The sequence below is a fragment of the Pinus tabuliformis genome, chromosome 4_2, assembly GCF_031772625.1.
Source record: "Pinus tabuliformis cultivar Carrire ecotype Pingquan chromosome 4_2, CPIR1, whole genome shotgun sequence".
Classification (NCBI taxonomy): domain Eukaryota; kingdom Viridiplantae; phylum Streptophyta; class Pinopsida; order Pinales; family Pinaceae; genus Pinus; species Pinus tabuliformis.
In genome coordinates this window covers 754,816,910-754,841,239 of record NC_142304.1, presented here as the reverse complement: position 1 = coordinate 754,841,239, position 24,330 = coordinate 754,816,910, and positions in this window count along the sequence as shown.

Sequence of the window (24,330 nt, the reverse complement as noted above, 5' to 3'; positions counted from 1 at the left end):
TAAGATTGGTCAACGGGCAGATCCCTTCTGGTGGAACTGCCCCGATATTTACCGTGGATGTAGCGGCCACTCAGTGACCGTGAACCACAACTTAAAAAAAAAGAAGGCAGCCTACCACTCACAACTATAAGGATGGAAGTGTTGTTTCCCTCAGCCTTCCACAACCTACAAGGTTGACACCCCAACAATTGGAAGAAAAAAAAACAAAAGGGCTTTGTTATGGTTGTGATAGAATATACACTAAAGGTCATAAGTGTGCTGAGAAGAAATTATTTTACATAGATTGTGAAGAGGAGGAAGAAAAGTAACACGAAACGTCAAAAGAAGAGGATATATACCAGGAACAAACCTAGAGAAAGAAGAAATGAATCTGTCCATATCGTGTAATGCATTGGTCGGAATTATCACTCCTCAAACTATCAAGATAGAAGGACATATCAAGAAGAAAAAGGTAATAGTGTTTATTGATTTGGGCAGTACCCATAATTTTTTTCATTGTAAGATAGCCAAGTAATTGAATTGCTTCCTATATCCAGCACCAGAGTGTCAAGTGATGGTTTCAAGTCGAGGAACCATAAAATTCTCTAGAAAGTGCCATAATATCAAGCTATCCATAGGAGAATATGCATTGAATAGCCCAATGTTTTCCATTCCAATGGGTGTTCTTGATGTTGTATGAAGAGTCCAATGGTTGCAATCCTTGGGTAAAATAGCTTTTAATTTTCAAGAACTTTTCATGAAATTTCCTTTGGAAGTAAATGAAGTTGAGTTAAGAGGTATCGCAGGGAAACCATGAAATATAATCATATCTAATGGAATGAAAAAGCTTCTAAAGAAAGAAAAACGAGGTGTAATTGCACAATTATGTTCGCAGAGGTTCCCACATCAAAATAATCTATTTCTCCAGATCTGCAAAAAGTCTTGGACAATCATTTGAAGGTATTTGAGACTCCCAAAGGTATCCCACCTATTCATGATCATGATCATGCTATTCATTTGATTCCAGGAAGTATTCCTCCAAACATCAGGCCTTACAAATATCCCTATGCCCAAAAGAGTGAAACGTATGGTTGTAGAAATGCTAGAGGCTAGTATAATTCAACCTAGTCAAAGTTCTTTCTCCACTCCAATAGTATTGGTACACAAGAAGGATCGATTGTGGTGCATGTTTCCAGATTATAGGGACCTCAACAACATCACTATTAAAGATAAATTTGCCATTCCTGTCATTAATGAACTATTGGATGAATTTCATTGATCAATTTACTTCACCAAGTTAGATCTCCGTTTAGGATATCATCAAATCATAATGAAGGCTAAAGATATTCCGAAAACAACATTTAGAACTCATGAGGGTCATTATGAATTTTTGGTTATACATTTTGGCCTTACCAATGCACCTTCTGCATTTCAAGTTTTGACGGACTCCATTTTCAAACCCTTCCTTAGAAAGTTTGCATTGGTATTTTTTGATGATATACTAATCTATAGCAAGTCTTGGAAGGATCATATTCAACATGTTCACAAGGTACTCAAACTATTGGAGGAGAAACAATTGTAGGCAAAAAACTCCAAATTTTTCTTTGGAGTACAAGAGGTGGAATCTCTGGATCATATTATATCTCATGAAGGTGTTAAGGTAGATCATAAAAAAATTAAATCCATTAAGTAATGGAAAATCCCCACATCCATAAAGCATCTACAATGATTTCTTGGGTTGACACGGTATTATCGCAAGTTTGTTAAGAGTTATGGGAGAATAGCAACACCTTTAACAACATTATTGAAGAAAGATGCATTTTTATGGACTCTAGAAGCAATGAAGGCCTTTGAACATCTTAAAGAGGCAATGTGCCAAGAAATGGTCTTAGCTACGTCGGACTTCACAAAAACCTTTATTGTGGAATGTGATGCCTCAGGAAATGGAATTGGTGTTGATTTAATGGAAGAAGAAAGACCCATTGCTTTCGAAAGTCATCGAACGAAAGGAAAGTATATGAGTTAGAGTTAGATATTGTCATACATGCATTAAAAATGTGGAAGCACTACTTAGTAGGAAAATTGTTCACACTTGTTACCAATCACATTAGATTGAAATATTTTTTCAGTTAATCAAATCTAAATGCTAGATAAGCTAGTTGGATGGTTCTCTTATTGAAATTGAATTTGATATAGGGAATATTAAGGGTAAAGAAAATAAATTGGTAGATGCTTTAAGTACACATGTAAATTCACTATTGAAAATTTCTGTTAGCAGTACTAAAACATATTTTTTTGAGCATATTTGGAATTCAATATAGGAAGATGAAATTTATTGGAAAAATCAGCAAAATTACAACAGACAAAAGTCCTTAGTTATCTAGAGAATTCAACAAAACTATTGACCTATGAAAATAGACTTTACATCTCGAATACAAATGCTTTGAAACAACTTATCTTAAATGAGCATCACATGAAACTATATTCATGACATCCAAGGTACCAAAAAATCATCTCAACATTATGAGAAGTATTTTATTGGCTTTCCATGAGGAAAGAAATGGTAGAATATTTGTCTAACTATCTAAAGTGTCAGCAAGTGAAGGTAGAAAACCAACACCTAACTGAATTATTAAACCTGCTACCCATTCTAGGGTGGAAATGGGAAGTGACTTCTCTAGAATTTATTACAAGACTACAAGGAAGACAACACATTTTATACTGATCCATTCCACTTTTGAAATAACACAGATTGCAGAAATCTTTATGCATAAATTTTTTCGGTTGCATGGGATACCAAAAATGGTAATATGTGATAGAGAAGATAAATTCACCTCGAGTTTTTGGAATACCTTGTTTGGAGGAATCCGTACCTAGCTTAATTTCAATACTACTTATAACCCCTAAACTGAAGGAAAAATGGAAATAACCAATCATATTTTGGAACACATGTTAAGAATGTATTTCATGGACAAACTTACTAACTAGAAATAGTCTGTACATCTAGCAAAATTTTCTTATAACAATAGTTACTAGTCTTATATAAAAATGAGCCTTTTTGAAGCCGTATATGGGAGGAAATTCCATATACCTCTCAGTTGGATTCATTAAGAATACATGTTGATCCTTATACTAGATTCACTATAGGAAATTCAATGAGTGGTGAAAAAAATCAGACATAATCTAAAAAATGAATAGGATAGGCTTTAAATTTATGTTGATCAAAAGAGAACAAACATGGAATTTAAGGTAGGAGAACATTTGTAAGTAAATGTTAAACCAAGGAAGAGCACTCCGAGACTAGGAACTTGTGCTAAATTATCACCATAGTATTGCGGTCCTTTCTAAATCCTAGAAAGAGTTAGCCTAGTAGCATACCAGTTGGTGTTTCCAGACACAAAAAAACTACATAATGTTTTTCATTTATATTTACTGAAGAAATATATTTATGATAACTCTCATGTAGTTCATTGGAATTCAATGTAAGTGGAATTGAAAGGAGATTTCCAGGTAAAACTACTTCAAATATTATATGAGAGAGAAAGGTTGCTTCGAAATTGAGCCATCGCCCAGTTTAAGGTGCAATCGAAGCACTTTACCCCAGAGGAGGCCACTTGGGAGATGGAGGAAAAGATGCAAGAAGCTTTTGTAGCCCTGTTTAAAAATGAATAGATGTTAAGGATAAAGACCAAAGATGGTGTTTAATTAAAAGGGGGGAAGATGTAACACCCCTACATTCTACTTTTTAATACTGAGTGCTTTTATATATGGACCTGTCATTGGATTGAATGGATATGGAATCCATGATTAGGCTTTTCTAATGATGTAATTATTTAAATTATTATTAATATACTCGTACATTTTATACTAGTATATTCTACATTTGAAATAGCATAGATTGCAGAAATCTTTATGCGAAAAGGTTTTCGGTTGCATGTGATACCGAAAATGGTAATATATGATAGAGAAGCTAAATTCATCTCGCATTTTTGGAAAACCTTGTTTGGAGGAATGCGTACCTATCTTAATTTTAGTACTACTTATAATCCATAAATTGAAGTAAAAATGGAAATAACCAATCATATTTTGAAGGAAATGTTAAGAATGTATGTCATGTACAAACCTACTAATTGGAAAGAGTTCCTACAGCTAGTAAAATTTTCTTATAACAATAGTTACTAGTCTTATATAAAAATGAGCCTTTATGCAGTTGTATATCGGAGGAAATGTCATAAAGCTCTCAATTGTCGTCATTCGAAAGATAGGTTAATCCTCAGACTAGATGAACTATAGGAAATTGAGTTAGTGGTGAAAAAAACTAGACATAATCTAAAAATTGAACAGGATAGACAGAAAATTTATGTTGATCAAAAGAGAACAAACATGGAATTTAAAGTAGGAGAAAATGTGTAAGTAAATGTTAAACCAAGGAAGATCTCTCTTAGAGTAAGAACTTGTGCTAAATTAGCACCATGGTATTATGGTAATTTTGAAATACTAGAAAGAGTTAGCCTGGTAGCATACCAGTTGGTGTTCCCCAGCCAAAAAAATAACACAATTTTTTTCTTGTGTATTTACTAAAGAAATATGTTCATGATAACTCTCATGTAATTCATTGGAATTTAATGTAAGTGGAATTGAAAGGATATTTCTAGGTAAAACCATTTCAAATATTATATGAGAGAGAAAGGTTGCTTCAAAATTGAGCCATCACCCAGTTTAAGGTGCAATGGAAGTACTTTACCTCAGAGGAGGCCACCTGCGAGATGGAGGAAAAGATCCAAGAAGATTTTGTAGCCCTGTCTAAAAATGAATAGATCTTAAGGATAAATACCAAAGATGGTGTTTAATTAAAAGGGAGGGAAGATGTAACACCCCTACATTCTGCTTTTTAATATTGAGTACTTTTAGATATGGACCTATCATTGGATTGAATGGATATGGAATCCATGATTAGACTTTTCTGGTGATGTAATGATTTAGATATTACTGATATAATAAATAAAATTTCAGGGAAAGATCAGAAAAGAGCAGTAGAGGTAGAAAATTTCTTGTTAGCTTATGAAAAGTTATTGGTGGTGAAGTCCATGTGATGGACCTTCCTTCAAATGTACAAAAAATCCTTAGCATAAGATAATTAGAAATAAATTATTTTAATGTGATGGGAGAGAAAGATCATGTTAAATTAGGACTGGGTGGATTTCTAATGTAGGAAGGACAGGTATTATGCTATGAGTCAAGGAAATTGAATGAGTAGGTACAAAACTATGTGACTCACAACCTTGAGTTGGTAGTTATCATTCATGCATCGAAGATGTGAAGACACTATCTTCTTGGCACAATGTTCATATTGATGAGAGATCACAGTGGGCTTAGGTAATTTTTTATCAACTCGATCTAAATTCCAGACAAGCTAGGTGGTTGGCTACACTCAGTGAGTTTGAGTTTGATATCAAGTACATTAGGGGTCAATAGAACAGGGTTGTAGATGCTCTTAACTGAAGAGTGTAGGTAAATCAAATTACACTTATGAGTTAATATGAGACAAATTTACAAGAGTGGATCTTGCAGAAGGGACAGTAAGATGCAAAGTACCAACATCTTAAGCATAGGTTACAATAGCAGGGTATAGGTAAACATGATGTGGATTATCATCTCACAGTAGATGGTTTGGTCACATTTAGGGACATGATATATTTGTTGGACAAAAACGAGTTGAAGAAATTTATCTTGCATAAATTTCATGTAAAGTTGTATTGGGGTCACCTAGGATATTAGAAGAGATTGACAACAAATAAGAAGTTCTACTATTGGCCGAAATTGAATAAAAATGTGGTTATGTTTGTGGGAGGGTGTTTGGATTGTCAACAGGTATAAGAAAAGTGTAAGTATCTTGGTGGTTTATTGTAGCCAATTTTGATTCCAGAGTGGAAATGGGTTGTCATTTCCATGGACTTCAATATAGGTTTTTCAAGGACATCAAAGCAGCCTGATTCTATTATGGTTGTGGTTGACATGTTGACTAAGCTAACTCACTTCATTCCATTGAAGTTTATAAATTTAGCTTGTGAGGTAGCTCAGCTCTTCATGAGGGTTATAGTGAGTTTGCATGGTATTCCTAGGAAGATTGTGTCAGACAAAGATTCCATGTTCACTTCGAGGTTTTCGAAAGGTTTGTTTGCATGTTTTGGGACAAAGTTGGCCTTCAGTACAACTTATCATCTACAAATAGATGGACAAACATAGTGGGTCAAGGGGATTCTTTAGCCCATGTTGAGGATGTATGTTATGCATCAATATTGGATGTGCGAAGACTACCTTCCACAGGTGGATTTTGCATATAATATTTGATATTGGGAATTTTTGAAGATGAGCTTGTTTGAGGCATTTTATGGGTAGAGTTGTAATACTCCCATTGGCTGGGTTTATCCAGTGAACAGGGTATTGATGGGACCAGACATGTTGGTAGTTACGGAACAAGAAATGTAGGTTATCAAGAAGAATGTAAAGCTAGTAAAAGACAAGAAGAATATTGAAGTAGATGAACACTTTAGGAGTTTCACGGGTGGTAGCATGTTTACTTTCACATCAATCCCAAGAATATATCCTTTAGGATGGCCCTTCGAGATCCTTGAGAGGATTGGACTAGTGGCCTAGCGACTTTTACTTCCTGCGATAGTGAAATTCTATGATTTTTTTCATGTTTCATTGCTAAAAAGATACATGAAGGATTTTGATCATGTGATTGATTGTTTTGTATTGCAGGTGGAACTAGAAGGAGAATTTGAGCCAAAACTTCAGTTCATTTTCCAACGAAAGATGCTTATGCTCTGAAATCGAGCAATCAAGCAGGTTAAAGTGTAGTGGAAGATATTTGGGCCTGATAAAGCTACATGGGAGATGGTGGATCATATGTGGGCTATGTATCCTTCTCAACTCACTGGTTGAGCGAATGGATTTTGATATATGTGTTTGATTTTGTGTTTTGGTCATGTGTGTGTGTGTGTATATATTTATCTATATATATATATATATATATATATATATATATATATATATATATATATATATATATATATATATATATATATATATATATATATATATATATATATATTGCATCAAGTTGTGTTATAAAGATTTAACAAGAGATAAGGTGTTTATGGTATGATGGTCATCGTCTCAGTAGTATGTTATGATGTAAATGTTGTATTGGACTATGTTATAAAGCTACACGAGAAGCATGTGTTTTGTTATATTGTAACTGTCATTGAACACCACATATAGTTTTCCCCCAAGGGGGAGGGGTTTGTAACAACACTTGGTTCATTTTCATGTGAACAAAATAAGACTAATGTCATGGGACATCCATTCCAAGCTAAATATTGGGAAAAATATAGTGATGGGGTATGACTCATGATTAATTAATTCATATGGAAATTGGTAAAGCCATTGGAAAAGGAAAAGAGGCATTAATTGGCATTTTATTTATGAAATAAAGGAAAATAGGAGAAAAGGGAGATGAACAGTCACAAATTTGAATGTGTGGAAAACTGAAGGAAAATGAAGAAAATAGAGGCTTCAATCATATGTTAGGAAATTTACTGCATAACATAAATAATTACTGAGAGGAATAAATATAAAAATAACCAGCAACAACCATAAACACATAAACATAAATGTTTATTCAGGAAAACCCCAAATCCGGGGAAAAACCCAACCTAATAAGATCTTATTAGCATTGGCCAAAACCGTGGCCAATCCGACCAAGTGAGCCTTCACCTTCACCGCTCACCTCGAGGTCTTGCATTATAATGAACTCCTTCCAGCCTTTTATAAGCTCCATTACATAGAATACCATGGGCAAAATACTATGGGTGCACAATACCATGTGCCCCAAAACCATCACTGTTTAACCTCATCAACTTTGACTCTATCCCGAGTCAAGTTTACCTAACAGTTCCCCCCTTAAGCTTGACTTGGGGTTCCTTAACTAACTCTAGCCAAACCTGCTAAGTGAGACAATCCCTCTCATTCTAGCCCTTACCCACCTCAAAGTTTTTACCTGGGGTATTGCTAACCCGACATCCCCCCTATCACGTAGGTCTAACCCAGAATTTATCAGTGATCACCAAGAGGTACACATGCCTTACCAGGTCTTACAGTAGTATTCCCATTTACATGCAATAATTTTGACTTCATTATTATTATTATTTTTGTTTATTGCTGTTGCGATTCTGATCCATCCTCTCTCAATTTGATTTGCTCAAAAACTTCTATCAAACCGCTCCAACTATGAGTCCGATGAGAACCTCATAGATTCCAACACCAGTGGCCTCACGTAGAAATTGCGTGAACAATTTTCTTCTGCTGACCTTCTTTAAATCACCACATGGAACAATTCGTCAGAGTGTTCCAAACCAGTAAATATCGTAAATGCACTGCGATCCCTGGCAGTTACAACACTATCTTCCGCACATTCTCCTTGAGGTTCTTCCGTGTACGATTGTTCCACCATTATTTTCCAAACCCAGATCTGAAAAAGGGCTGCATTGATCTCATCAGGCACAACCCCTGGCATCAAAGAATCCATTTGAAGCCAATATATGGCTCTGATGCCAGTTGTTAAGAAATTTACTGCATAACATAAATAATTACAGAGAGGAATAAATATAAAAAATAACCAACAACAACCATAAACACATAAACACAAATATTTATCTGGGAAAACCCAAAATCGAGGGAAAAACCCAACCTAATAAAATCTAATTAGCATTGGCCAAAACCGTGGCCAATCCGACCAAGTGAGCCTTCACCTTCACCGCTCACCTCCAGGTCTTGCATTACAATGAACTCCTTCCAGCCTTTTATAAGCTCCATTACATAGAATACCACAGGCAGAATACTATGGGTGCACAATACCATGTGCCCCAAAACCATCACTGTTTAACCTCGTCAACCTTGACTCTATCCCAAGTCAAGTTTACCTAACATCATAAAAAGGCTTCTGAGGACCAGTTCCTACCCTTTTTGAGTTTTTTGTTGAGCTCTCTTCTATTCTCTCATTCTCTCATACTCTTGTACAATTAGAGAAATATTGAAGCATGTTTGGAGAACTCAAGTATTCACTTGGATTGGAAAAAGAAGGAAAGATAACACATGAAAGCACAAGGGAACATGTGGATCAAGAGAAAAAGCTGGATTTCTTTGCAGGTAACAAGTTGCATGCATTATTTCCTTGCTAATTTATGGATTCATGGTAAATGGATGTGGTTTTACAGTTATGTGTTGTTATTGGCATGGATATTTGTCTGGATTGACAATGGTTTTAGCCTTACCTTTCCATCACCTTGATAGCCATTGTGTTGTGGGTTTCTCCACTAGATTGTTTTCTGGTTTGTGGTCATAATTCCTTATGGTTGTGGGTTGGAACAAACACTCTCGAAGCCCTGGAACGACTTGGATTGAGTTACTAGTCTTGGAGCCTAGGTTGGGACAAACTCTTTGGAGCCCTTCGTGGGTTGAGTTACTAGTCCCTAGAGCAGGGTTGGAGAAATGCTCTAGAGCCCCAGAAAGTTATGGGTTGAGTTACTAGTTCATGGAGTCATGGACAATTTGTGTAGAGACGGATGTGGTTGGTGTTAGTGATGTACGATTGTGAGGTGGAATCACCGGTTGAAGGTTGATGTGGTTTGGCCTTTGGAAGTCCTAGTTAGTTTTTGTTTGGTTTATTTCTTTCAAAATTTAGTGTAATTTTCTGTAATTAATAAGTGAATTATAAGGATTTAATTAAATTTGAAAAAATGATTTTAGTAATAGTGCAACAAAAAATATTGATATTTATCTTCAAAGTTAATTATGCATTTTTATTTTCATCTTAATTAAAAATATATATAAATAAAATAAATATGCAAAAAATTGATTTTGGAACGTGTTATGATTTTCTAGGCATGTGGTATTGGTAGATAATTGTATTGGTCCATAGTATTGTAACAAAATCTATTTACAGGTTAAAAAAATCCTTAAGGATATTGTTATATATAATGTATATATGTTTAGCTTATACACTAACTTTTTTAATGACATAATAATAATTCAAAACAAAATTATAGTTTAGTTATTTTTTATAACAAAAAATCGATATTAGTAAGGTAAGATGTGCCATGACCCAAGAATTTTGATACATGTCATGTGTCAAACATTTAATCTATACAGATGGCTAGTTATTTTAATATAAAATAAGAAAGTATTGATAATATATTTAATATTTTCACCTTATAAAATATATAATTATGTTGTTAGCCTTGTGTATTTTGGAAAAGTTCATTGAGAAATTTAATTTAACTATCATTAACTTACTTTTAGGTGAATAGCGGAGATTTAGTAGATCAAAAATTAAGATTTATCTTAAAAATAGTTATGTTATTTTTCTTTTTTTAATAGTTAATTTGATCTGAACCAATATGAGAAAAGTTAGTTATTTTGATAATATTATATCAAAATTTATTTATAAGTTGAATCTGCATATATATATTTTATATATATCTGAAATAATCATTTAAATAAAATTGATAATTTAATTAATTTTCATGTTTTTTTTAGTTTTAGGAAAAAAATTTCTTTTTAATTTTAATTTTTTTTAATATTATCAATCACACAATAACATTTAATTTATATGTTTACCGTAATGCCACCTAAATAAAAATATAAATCAAGAATGAATGTTATGTAAACAAATTTGAACTCTACGCCATTGAATTATTTTATGTCGGCCAGATGAAAGAAATTGTGAAATTACCATGAACATACTTAATATGTCGGCTAATAAAATCACTATTTGATTCCATTACGAACGTATATTTCATGTGTCAAACGAAACCAACAACGAACTCAGAAACAATAACGAACACAGATTTTTCACTTATACTGCTAATTTAAGCGAAATGGATTCTTTCGTCGGTGGGTTGGAAAACGATTTGAACTCTGAGCAGAGACATTTTAGGGTTCTTGCGAGAGAACCATTTATCCAGATTAATGAATATCTAGAAGCGCAGAGAACTATTGGCACGGTATCCCATTCACAGAGTCTCGCAGTTACCACAATGTCAGATCCAAATGGAACAAACGAAGTCTCACAAACGAATAGGATAGTTATGGGGCGGCGTGTGATATCAGGGTTTGTGAGACGATCAAATGGCAATCAATGGCGAGTGGAGAGTACATGGGAAAGTGTGGATATATTTAACTTAGACGAAATCCTACACAGTGGAGAGTATGAATGGCATCCACTGAATTACATTGGTGGCCCAAACTTTGTCAAAATTGCGATGCTTCAAGATGATAATATTGTTTTATTCCGAAATATAATCGATTGGGGTCGTTCAGACGGACATGTTTTGAGCCAACAAATTGTATGGAGGGGTAGTATTGAAAATTGTCGACGGATCTTGCAAGTGTTGCAGGAGAATAGCGATACTTGTAATTCTCTGACCCTACTACGGGAAAGTTTTCATCTTCATCCTGAGTTGAGAGCGCAATATATTATGCTCCATAGCATCCATCCATTGGTTGCTACAATCGCAGCTGTTAATTCATGTAGAAACGTTTATATCTCTCAGGAGCTCCAGGACACGCGTGATGGTGACAGTGATAGGTTGTTATGTGCAATTTGTCATGAAGTGCTTTCGACAGGAGAACCTGCAACAGAATTGCGCTGTAATCATATTTTCCATATCCGTTGTATCTCTCACTGGTTTCTACGTCGACTTTCTTGTCCCCTTTGTAGGGATGAGTTGAATTAGCTTGCTTTAGCAATAAAAATCTTTCTCATCAACTTGATTCGTCCATTAAATCTATTTTATCGAAAAGTTCACCTTTAAATTTTGTATTTTAGTTTCGGGATATATTAACACAATATTAGTAAATAGGATTGATATTATAATTATGATTACTATAGTTATTATATTAATTAATATGACTATTAATGTAAACTAAATAGATTCAAACTATAAATTCAAGTGAGGAATATTATAAATCAAAGAGATTAATAAAACTAAGGGATATAAAAGGTAAAATAAATATTAAATCTTAAGATTAATATTTTGAATGTTACAATTAATATTAAAAATGTAATGAATTAATATTATTAAACAAAAGGATTGTACACAGGAGAATAACATTAAATCCTGGGATAAATATTAAGCTTTAGAGTTAATAAGCCCTATGGATTAATATTGTAAAATTTAGGCTTACTATTAAATCCTCTCTATATAAACACTGATAAATATTATTATTACCCAATTTTAAGCTCACTACTTTCCCATGCTTCTTGATGTACTACATCTTGGAAACTAATTATTGGAAATACTAGTTATTTGACAACTTGTTCTCACCTAACATACATCTTACCATGATGATCGACTAATTTTTCCTTCCAACTACTCCATTTATGCTACTTCTCTCCTTTCAACCAAGTCCATTTTTAAACGAAGCATTTTAAAACATCTTTAAAGAACTCCAAAGTAATACTGAAGTCATCGTAACACCTAAAAGACAATAAAATCAAATGTGATGACAACAAACACTGAGATTAATATCTCGACATGTAAAAAACTTTGAAATCTACACATTGCGCACTTCGACGTCGGTATCTCGCATGAACAACGGCGTCAAGAAAATAAAATGGCGGTTTCATGTTTTATGACTTAAAAAACCATGGGGATTCTCACCAATTTTTTTAAACGCTTTTCTATGTTGGTGTAGAAAATGATTTTTCCTGAGAATTACCAAAACTTTTTATTTCTATAGTATTTTATATATCTGTGTCAGCATCCAACTGCTAACAAATTCACACTTTCACATATTGTGCTAATTTTATATTACAAATTATATTGTCCAGAACGGTTGATGCCTGCCTTTTCCATGGTCAGCAGAAGAGAATACTTTCATGCTCAGATAATGCTTGCATAAACATCGGACGTGTAAAGATTGAAATATCTCTTTACATTGGTTCTGCCTTGGGTTGTAAAAAAAGGTTTCCCGGTAAGACCACAGCTTTTAATATTAAATTGGCACCACTAATTTCGTAAACAGAACTGCCTTACTTTTTATTTAATGTAATATTTCACTCAACATTTATAGTAAAGACTTCCTTGAAAATCACCGCCTCTAGAGTTATTCTGGTTGAAGCGCTGCCACGGTCTTTCCATACATTATGGTCATTAGCCACCAATGCATGGAAGAATTCATCATGGAGAGACAGTACAAGCTTGGATAATCTAAATTTTTTACATAATGGTAAATATAATAAAATAGTGTTGCAGATGCTTTTAGCAGAAGAGTGTAGGTAAATCAGATTACGTTTACCAGTTCACATGGGAGAAATTTATAGGAGTGGATCTTACAGGAATGGCAATAGGATGAGAAGTACTTATAATTTAAGCAGATGTCACAAAAATAGGGTATAGGTGAACATAATGTGGATTATCATCTCATAGTAGATGGTTTGGTCAAATTTACGGGCATGATTATTGTGTTAGACAAGAATGAGCTGAAGAAGTTTATCTTGCAGGAATTTCATGTCAAGTAGTATTCATGTCACTCGGGATATTAGAAGAGCTTGAAAACAGTTAATAAGTTTTATCATTGGCTGAAGTTGAAGAAAGAGGTGATTGACTTTGTTACTAAGTGTTTAGATTGTTAATAGGTAAAATCAAAGTGTAGGTATTTAGGTGGTTTATTGCAATCGAATCCTATCTAGAGTGGATAGGAGGTCATTTCGAGCGACTTCCTTACAGATTTTCCAATGACATCAATGAAGCCTGATTCTATTATGGTTGTGGTTGACATGTTGACTAAGCTAACTCACTTGATTCCGATGAAGTCTACAAAGCTCAGAACTTCATGAAGGATATAGGGAGGTTGCACGGCATTCATAGGAAAATTGTGTCAGATAGAGATGTCAAGTTCACTTTGAGGTTTTGGAAAGATTTGTTTGCAAGTTTTGGGTCAAAGTTGGCCTTCAATAAAACTTATCATCATCCACAGATAGATGGAAATACATAGAGGGTCAACATGATTCTTAAGGACATGTTGAGGATGTATGTTCAATAGCGGAAGTGGAAAGAGTATCTTATCTTCCACTAGTGCAGTTTGGATATAATAATGTGTATCATGAATCTTTGAAAATGAGTTTCTTTGGGACACTTTATGAGAAGAGTTGTAATACAACCATTAAATGGAGTTATCCAGTGATTGGATCATGTTTATAGTTATGGAACAAGATATGTAGGTTATCAAGAAGAAAAGAGTTATGCAAATCAACACATGGCATTTAAGGAGTTTCACGGGTCGGAGCATGTGTACTTACAGAGCCCAATAATATCTCCTTGAGTATTGGATCATGAGCCAAGTTGACACCTCGGTATTATAGGACTTTCAAGGATTAGACCAATAGCCTACCAACCTGCATATACTCTCGAGATCCTTTAGAGGATTAGACCAATGGCCTACCAACCTACACTACCTACGATAGTGAACGTCCATGATATTTTTTATGTTTAGTTACTTAAAATATATGTGAAGGATGTTGATCATCAAATTGACTGGTTTGTATTGCATGTGGAACAGAAGGGAAAGTTTTCATCTTCATCCTGAGAGCGCAATATATTATGATCCATAGCATCCATTCATTGGTTGCTACAATAGCTGCTGTTAATTCATGTAGAAACGTTTATATCTCTGAGGAGCTCGAGGACACGCGTCATGGTGAGAGCGATAGGTTATTATGTGCAATTTTTCGTGAAGTGCTTTCGACGAGAGAACGTGCAACGGTATTGTGTTGTTTCTACGTCGACTTTCTTCACCCCAATTTATAATTATTAATAAATAATCATTTTAATTATTAATAATTTATTGTTTTTAAATAAATAATATATTGTTTTTAAATAAATAATATAAACTAAATGGATTCAAATTATAAAATCAAGAGATGAATATTGTAAACTGAGTAGATTAATAAAACTAATTGATTGTTCAAATCAAAGGATATAAACACTAAGATAAATATTATAAACTGTAAAATAAATATTAAATCCTAATATTAATATGAAGCTTACAATTAATATGTTAAACACAATTAATAAATTTAATAAATTAATATTAATAACTCTAGGATGAATATAAACCCTAAAATTAATAAACCCTAATGATATTCAATCTGAACAATTTCTAACTTGGCTGTTATCCCTCACAATATCTCCACCATAACAAGGTTGTATATGTTTCCCTCCTTTTCTGCCACATCTGTGATATGCCATTGTACATGGGTTCTTTGTAGAGCAAGGCATCTCTGTCCTTCTCTTGCCCACCCCAAATCTCCTCATGATTTTGCATATTTTAATACTCCTAATTCTAAATCCCACACTAGTACCACTTGGAAAAGTCGAGCTTGGGGATAAGTCTAAGCTTGTACCAACTCATGTAAGGATCAATAAGATCACACAACAATGGAAATAATTTAATTTTATCAAATAGATCCTAGGGAATGATTAACAATTCTTTGAGGATTTAATCTTTGATATGTGTCGCAACTAACGGACCTAACCACCTCGATGGCATGTCTCCTACACCAATTAGCTCCTTTAAACACAAAATCTTCAACTTGTAAGGTTGGTCACTAGTGATAATTTCAACTTCTCTTATCTATTCTCCTTCAACCACGACACTTTGTCTCCCCTCCAACTATAACACTTCATCTGCAATGTTGTTGTGTGCATAAGGGGCTTCTTCGCTCATGTTCACATGCCTTCCTAGTGAATACACACATTTTTTTGAAGAGGGGCTTCTAAATCTGACAGTTATGATCGACATTGCATAATAATATTAATGGCCTTAGACTCATGGGGTACTAGCACATTCAAGACTTCATCGACTCCCCTTAGACTTGATGGGCTCTGACTAGTTGCAATACGTGGGGCTCCATAGCCCATCAGATGTGAAAGGAAGTCCCATATTGTGTCTCCTCCAGTGTCTAATGGTTCGTGATTGGGTGATGGCTTCAATGGTGTACATTTGTTCTTGTGAGATCAAAGGTGCTCGTCAATTGTGGGGCCTGCTCATGGTTCTAATCCCACGCTAATTTCAAGTATGCACATATTTTATGACTTTGTTCTTGGTTCAACAATGCTTGCTCCTATGTCATTTTTTCGAGGCTTGTCGAGGTGGTAGACCAACCACAACCAAACCGAATCACCTTTATGATCAAGTGATATAATACTTGGAATGCTAAGGATTTTATTTATCTCCATCAAAAATTCTTAATTTAAAAAGATACAATATTCTCAAACCCAAAATTCAACTTAGAGAAAGAAAATATATAGACATAAATATATACAAGTGATAAGGATGGTATCTGCACCCAAGATGTTCTTGGACCATAACATAATATCACTATACATGTAGCATTGTCATAGTTATTTAATCATGAATTATAACAAAAGACGAGTCAATCTTCCATAAATGGCATTACAAACATTTAAAGAATAGACATACAAACGGATACAAAACATGCGTGAAAACGTGTTGGCTTGAGACAAGCTTCTGAATTAAGAAAAACTGCCAAGACACCTCTATACACCATACATAACTAGCCCTAGTAGTGGGACATTGGATCCACTCCTCGCTCCTCAAAGAATAGAATACAGACTCTCAAGGCTATGTGGGAGGAGCCAAGGTAAAAAGTCCTTTTCTCATACAATGAGGTGGTATATATAGCCAAGAGTGATGCTTGACTCTTATGACCCTTGGACTTCCCTCATGATCATTCAAATTCCTATGACTTTTCAACTAACGTGACTCTTCAACCTCATGTGTGTGTCTCTTGGGCTTTCACATTACATTTGATTACAACAAGTATGGCCCATAGTACTAATGTGGCTTAGAAAACTCATGACACAACGGAACATGACATTGCTCAAATGTACTGACTGTGGTGTCCATGTCGAGCTCCTTTACTGCTAAGTGATGGATGTGATATTAGTGTGTTCTCTTCACATTCGCATGGAAAAGTGGTGCAGGGTCTTCGATGGTCTTGGTGTTTTGTTGATGTTTCAGAAACATGTATCCCTCTCTCTTGTTGCTCTATGTGCTTGGTACCTTCGCTCAACTATAAGAAAGACTACTAGCATGCACCTATTCTTCATGTTCTTTTTCATCGCGTCATGTTCCATCAATGCACCTACTCCAAAATCTGGTAGTCTTGGTTGATGCATTATTTTCGGTTTCGGGTCCAAGTGACTAGGACGGAGGACAGGACACTGAAACTACATAGAGCATAGCTTAGGTTGGGATGATACGCTCCAGAGTACTGTCAGGAACAACTGCGCAGAGGTCTCTAGGAGGAAAAATTTCATAATTAGGGACAACAATGAGAGCTGCAATGTGGAACCCATCTTGACAGAACTACGCAATTGCTGGGAGAAAGAAAACGCAGGGTGTCCAATGGAACTGCTCGAAATTTCTGTTCCTTTTTTAAGGTGAGGACTGAATGGCCCACTCAGGGTCTAGCTGAGAATATCTGCAATTTGTAAGAGGGAGACAGAGCTAGGCAACAAGTGACACTTGCAAAAAAAAATTGTGCAATTTTCCAGAGCAGGGCATGTCGGGCTGCGGGCAGGCCCTAGTCATAACTGCACATTTCTGAGAGACATTGCAAGATAGGAAGTTACTGCACAATTTTTGGAAATAGTGAAGAGCGCGATAGCAGCAGGTGTACCAGCGAGACCTACACAATTTTTTGGGACAGTGTAGAGCAGTCCAACAAGAGGCCTGACTCAACATGACTGCACAATTTATGCATGTAGTGCAAGGAAGGCAACTGAATATGTCTGCACAATTTTGGAGAGGGGTGAAACCCCGGGTCACAGTGCAGTTCAAATTTCTGGTTGACCAAACGGAGGCTTGATAACTGATGTTGCAGGAAGCGCGAAGTGGATTGGGCTTGGAGAAAACTTTTGCACAATTCTGGGAGAGAGTGAGCTTGCTCACTTACAAGCTTGCGCAATGCATCTTCCACAGAGGATAGCCTCAAGCACTGTGTAATTTGAGGTAGTAGAGTAGGGTCACTGAGTGCTGAGATTGTGGAGTACAACTCAATCAGGGTTCGACTAAAGGGTTTTTGCCAAGCGACATATTTTCAGGGAAAATGGCTAAGTGCGAGAGCAGGTCAACTTGTGTAGATGTGAATTTGTGATCAAACACTTAACATGACTCGATGAAAAGACACCACAAACCAATAAGACAAACATGTGCTCAGTGAGACTATCTTTAAGGTTGAGGGTGACAAGTGTGACACTTGGGATAGACCTTCATACGACCGTGACGACACTTGTGTGATAGTTTTTACAACTTTTTGTGTGATTACAAAAGGTGTTCAAAAAGTGAAGACAACTCATGTACATAAATATCAACCTTCAAAATTGCCAGAACAAGATGACAAGCATGACAAAGCAATCAACATGCCTAAAGATGACGGTTGGTCGGGCGAGGAAAGGGTGTAAAAGATTCTACAAGCGCTCATGGAATGAGCTCATGTATTTGCAACCATCAGTAGAAAAACCAAGGAAGGCTCCGAAATTTGGACACAGACCAAATTTTTGGAGGGTGTTGCAGCTGCTACAACACTTGGTGACACAGTCATTAAATACCAACTTCTATGTTTTTGTTTATTTTCAGAGCAGGGACTTGGCCTTTCGGGGAGTATTGATTCATTGTGTAGGTAACTTTGGCTTCCCCACTTACCCCATGGATAGACATGGTTCACCTTGTACCAACTCAGTCGAACACAGTAAAAGATTGGGCCAAAGCACATTGTTTCAAAACTAGGAAGGGTAGTTTGGCTCACGAGCTTAATATTTTTGGATTATAAGTTTTCATCTTTTGTGTTGCTCTGCTACTATCAGGCCTGAACACTACCCCGATGGAGTCATGTAGGGACACAGGCATTTCTCCACTACCAGTGGGTGTGGTTAGTACCCGATGTAGTTTCCTACTTCACCTCTCTACGCACGAAGCCCTTTTATTCGTTCACCTTAGTATCTTTTTTAAAGAGGATTGTGCATAGGAACATATTTATTTTTGGGGCGGAAAAGGGATCTTGACTTATTGAGAATAGAAGAGGTTGTTCCTTCATAGAAGCATGTAATGCCTTTGATTTAGGTTTTTCTCATTTAGATTTTTCCACTTCTCTATTTATACTAGTTGGATGAGTGATCCAGATTGGATAATTGGATCACTATATTATTTTTCATCCATATCAATGCATTTAGAGTGGAAAAAGTGGAGGAATCAGCGCATAGGACTTCTTTTACTTGTGAGACCAAGTTTGGAAAAAAGGGGTCTGAAACCTTTCTGTCCTTTTTGATGAATTAAACATTTTTTTTGGGGGTACAAATTTGTCACTTATGAGTAGCATATTTTATTGATATTCTACACAAAAATATATTTCCAACGGTGCAATAATCACGTCAATTGGAGTCTGTATGAAAAAATTATGCTACTCACAAGTTGACCTTCCTATTTTGACACCTATATTTCGGGAAGATGTTGCATCAGCCCCCATTATTCATGGAAAAGGGGCTAGCCACATGTTTGTGATGTAACAAACTCTAAAAGAGTCTATTTTGTAACTCTAGTTAAGAGTTGATGTAGTCAAACTTAACCATTAGTAGGCTATCAGGTTGTGTTATAACCGAACCACTAGGATGAAGATGCATGCCAATATTTTGAGAGTATTTTGTTCCATAGTTGAGAAAATATAGCGACGAGAGATATGAGCTAGAGAACACAAAGAGCATTTAGAGTGGAAAAAGTGGAGGAATCAACACATAGGACTTCTTTTACTGGTGAGACCAAGTTTGGCAAAAAGGGGTCTGAAACCTTTCTGTCCTTTTTGATGAATTAAACATTTTTTTGGGGGTACAAATTTTTCGCTTATGAGTAGCATATTTTATTGATATTCTACACAAAAATATATTTCCAACGGTGCAATAATCACGTCAATTGGAGTCTGTATGAAAAAATTATGCTACTCAGAAGTTGACCTTCCTATTTTGACACCTATAGTTCGGGAGGATGTTGCGTCAGCCCCCATTATTCATGGAAAAGGGGCTAGCCATATGCTTGTGATGTAACAGACTCTAAAAGAGTCTATTTTGTAATTCTAGTTAAGTGTTGATGTAGTCAAACTTAACCATTAGTAGGCTATCAGGTTGTGTTATAACCCGACCACTAGGATGAAGATGCATGCCAATATTTTGAGAGTATTTTCTTCCATAGTTGAGAAAATATAGCGAGGAGAGATATGAGCTAGAGAACACAGAGAGGATCTATGCACTTTTGTAGCCCACAGGCTGTAGACATTACTTCTTTGTATCTGTAGCCATATTTCTAAACAAATAAAGAGAGGGAAGTGACCTCACCTTCCAGCTAGGTTTTCTCCCCAAAGGGTTTCCAGAGCATATCTTGTGCATTATGTGTGTGTGAGCTTAGTTTTTTCTCTACTTTTCTTCTTGATTTACATCTACATGCATACACTAATTACAGTTAATCTTACACATCTAGAAATTAAATAAAACTGTAATAGTGTAGAATCTCATATTTTTGATATAATATTATTAGATATGTTCTAATTAACTATCCAATGGAATATCCATGGAAATTTATGGATCGTTTGGTATCAGAGTGGGTTTCTTTAGGTATTTGTTGGAGATTGTAGGGATCTAGATTGGTGAGCCTAAAAATCATAAAATCCTAATCATGGGTGATGAATGTGTAAACGAACCTCATAATCCTGCAACGATGAGGTTTTAACGACTTGAAGAACAAGTCAGAGATATAAAACGCAATGTAAACCTCCTCATGGTGGCCCTAAGGAATAAGATGGGGATATTTGGAGAAGAAGGGGGTTCGAATGTAGAGGAAAAATTAGAAGGGGGATCAAGAGATCGGGAAGACACAGATAACTAGCCGAAGAAAGAACATGGAAAAGATCAACCCAGTTCCAACGTTCCTATTTAAAGTGGAAGAAAATATCGATATCAAGCCATAACATGGAGATATTGAGTCTATGAAGTTGAACCACTGGTTCCAACAACTGGAAATTTATTTATGTGTCCATTAGATTAAGGAAGGCAAAAGATCTCATTCGCAGAGCTAAAATTGGAGGGCCATGCACTAAATTGGAGGGAGAGCCACACGGAGATCCTGAGGTTGGAGGGATAACCTCTAGTGACCAAGTAGGAGGACTTGAAGCCCCTAATTTATTCGCAGTTTTATCCCATTGGGTACATGGAACACCAGTGGATTCAGTGGCATTACTTTAGGTAAAAGCCAAGCCAATGTGTGAAGGAGTACACTACATAATTTAGAAAGATGGCTATAATGTTGGATATCTCTCCAAAGAACCCAGATGTACTCCTCAAGTATTTGGGGGGTTTACATCACCATCTACATGAGCAAGTGATGATGTTCAAGCCCAAAATGGTGGACGAGGCTTGTGTATAGTGAGAGTACCTGGAGAACATAGGCCTGAAAAGAGCACAATTAAGTGGATCGAAGAAAAAGGAGCAACAAAAGGCTGCTAAGGATGGGAAGAAGAAAAAAGGGGGGAAAATATAAAAATATGGTAGCCATAGCACATGAGTTCAAAAATCCTATAGACCACTGCAATGACTGGAACATTGATGGTCATACACAAAAGAAGTGTTGGAAGTTGCATCTAGAGCTAAACCCTAAGAACAAGAAAAAATATAATAAGAAGAAGAATGTCATGGCCACTGATTCGAGCAAACAAGTTGAAACAAACTTAGATGTGAATGAGAAGATCATCCGTACATTAGTGTAGAAGGAGGTGAATCTAAGTAGCCTTCAACAATAGGAAGAGAAAGAAATGAAAAAACTCTTCCATGCAAAGATACAGGTCAAGAAGACGAAGATTGATGCTTTGTTTGACTCAGCATCGCAGACAAATCTCATTACAACAGATCTTGTCAAGAAGTTGGGGTTGGAATTTCGTCATCATCCAAACCCATATCCAATGGGATGGGTACATAAGGATACAGAGTTGAAGGTAACAAAATAATATAAAATTAGATTTGCTATCAGTGTTGATTTTATTGATGAAGTAGATGTCGATGTCGTTCCCCTTGATATATGTGGAGTCGTGTTTGGGAGTCCATACATGTACATGCATGATGCATTATTCATGAGGAGATCTAACTAGTATTATCTCATCAAGGATGGAAAATCATTCATAATCAACGCACATAAAGGAAAGTAAAAAATTTCACTCGTAAGTGCCAACCAAGCCAAGAAATTAATCAGTTCCAGCAAGAAGTATGTTTTATTGTTCTTAAGAGAAATCAGTTTGTCAAGGAGTCAATAAGAGGCAAGGAATCCCTAGAGGGATGTACTAAGAAACAAAAAACAACAATTGGAGGAGTTGTTACATGAATACAAGGATGTGTTCGAAGAGCCTAAAGGGCCACCCCCTAAGAAAGAAGTGGAGCTTGAGATCTAGCTATTGTCAGAATCCCCATTGCCAAATATTGGGTTGTACAGGAAGTCTGTTATAGAAGCAAGTGAGGTGAATAATAAATCACAGTAGCTGCTGGAACATGGTGTCACTGGACTGTGTACATCATTGTGTGGGTCACCCATCATCATTATGCCATAGAAGGATGAGACTTGGCATGTGTATAGATTACAGGGTCATGACTAAAATCACGCTCAAGAACACATAACCCTCCCCAGGATAGACGATATGCTAGATCAGTTGTAGCAAGAAAATTATTTCACCAAGCTGGACTTGAAGTCTCGATATCACCAGGTTTGAGTCAAAGAAGAAGATACATGGAAGTCCACCTTCAAAACCAAGAAAGTTTTGTATGGGTGGTTAGTTAGTGCATTTGGAATTTGTAATGCACCATCTACATTTACGAGATTAATTAATAATGTACTGCGCCCTTTTATAGATTCATTTGTTATTGACTATTTGGATGATATACTGGTATATAGTGCCACCTAGGAGGAGCATATTTCACATTTGACGTAGGTGCTAGAAACATTGAAGAAGCACCCCCTACTAGAAAATATCAAGAAGTGTGAGTTTGCACAATGGTCATTGGTGTATTTGGGATATGTTATTGGTGGAGGAGAATTGAAGATAGATCCTTCCAAGATGAAGGCCATCATGAAATGGCCAGTGCTTACTAATGTTACTGAGGTTAGGAGTTTCATTGGAGCAACACAGTACTTGAGAAAAGTCACAGCCTAATTTTCAACAGTAGTAGCACACTCCACACCATACTAATAAGTGGCAAGAGTTTCAAGCGGGTAAAAGGGAAGTAGAAGGCTTTCGATTATTCAAAGAAGAAGATCAGTGAAGCACCAATTTTTGCATTACCAAACTTGCGATGGCCCTTTGAAGTGGAAAAAAATGTTATTGGGTATGCTATGGGAGTTTTCTTGATTCAAGTAGGAAGGATCGTTTGCTACCATTTTGAAGTATTTCATGGGGATGTTGTTAACTACCCTAGCTACGACAAGGAGATCTATGCCAAGGTTCAAGCTGTGAAGAAGTGGAAGTAATATTTGATGGGAAAAGAAACAATAATCGAGACAAATCACCAACCATTACAGTACTTGCAGACCGAGAATAAGCTACAATAGACCAGAAACTACAAGTGGATGGGGTTTTTACAATAGTTTCATTTGGTGATTTAGTATAAGAAGGGCATCACAAACAAGTTGGCTAATATGCTTTCAAGGCCACCTAAAAATACCTAAGAGAAGATATTTAGAAAGAAAATGTTTTAACTTGATGGGAGAGAAATATCATGTTAAATCACTTAGTTGAAGAAAGATACAAAGTAGTGTGGAATAAATAATTATGTGAGAAAAATCTAGGCTTTAATGAAAAAGGAAAAGCATCCTTTTTGGAAAAAATAAGAAAAAAAAACCCTAGGAAAAAAGGTTGGCAGACCTTAAAGCCAGACACTGCTAAAACATTGTTGGAAAGAAATTATAAAAGGAAACCACCCATTAATCAAATAGATTGTTGATTCTTGTGGGAAGAATATCTTTGCTCAGGGGGAAATCATAGAGGCATTTCATGGTCAGGAAGAATGTGCCCGGTTCCTGAGTGTTTTCCAAGCAATAATTACAGTTATATTCCTCATTATGTTCTATTATCTATGTCAAATGTTAAACAATATGCACTTTTTTGATCAACAAAAAAAATCCATGCCTTAGACATATGTATATGTTCATTTCTACAAGTCTAGTATAAAAATC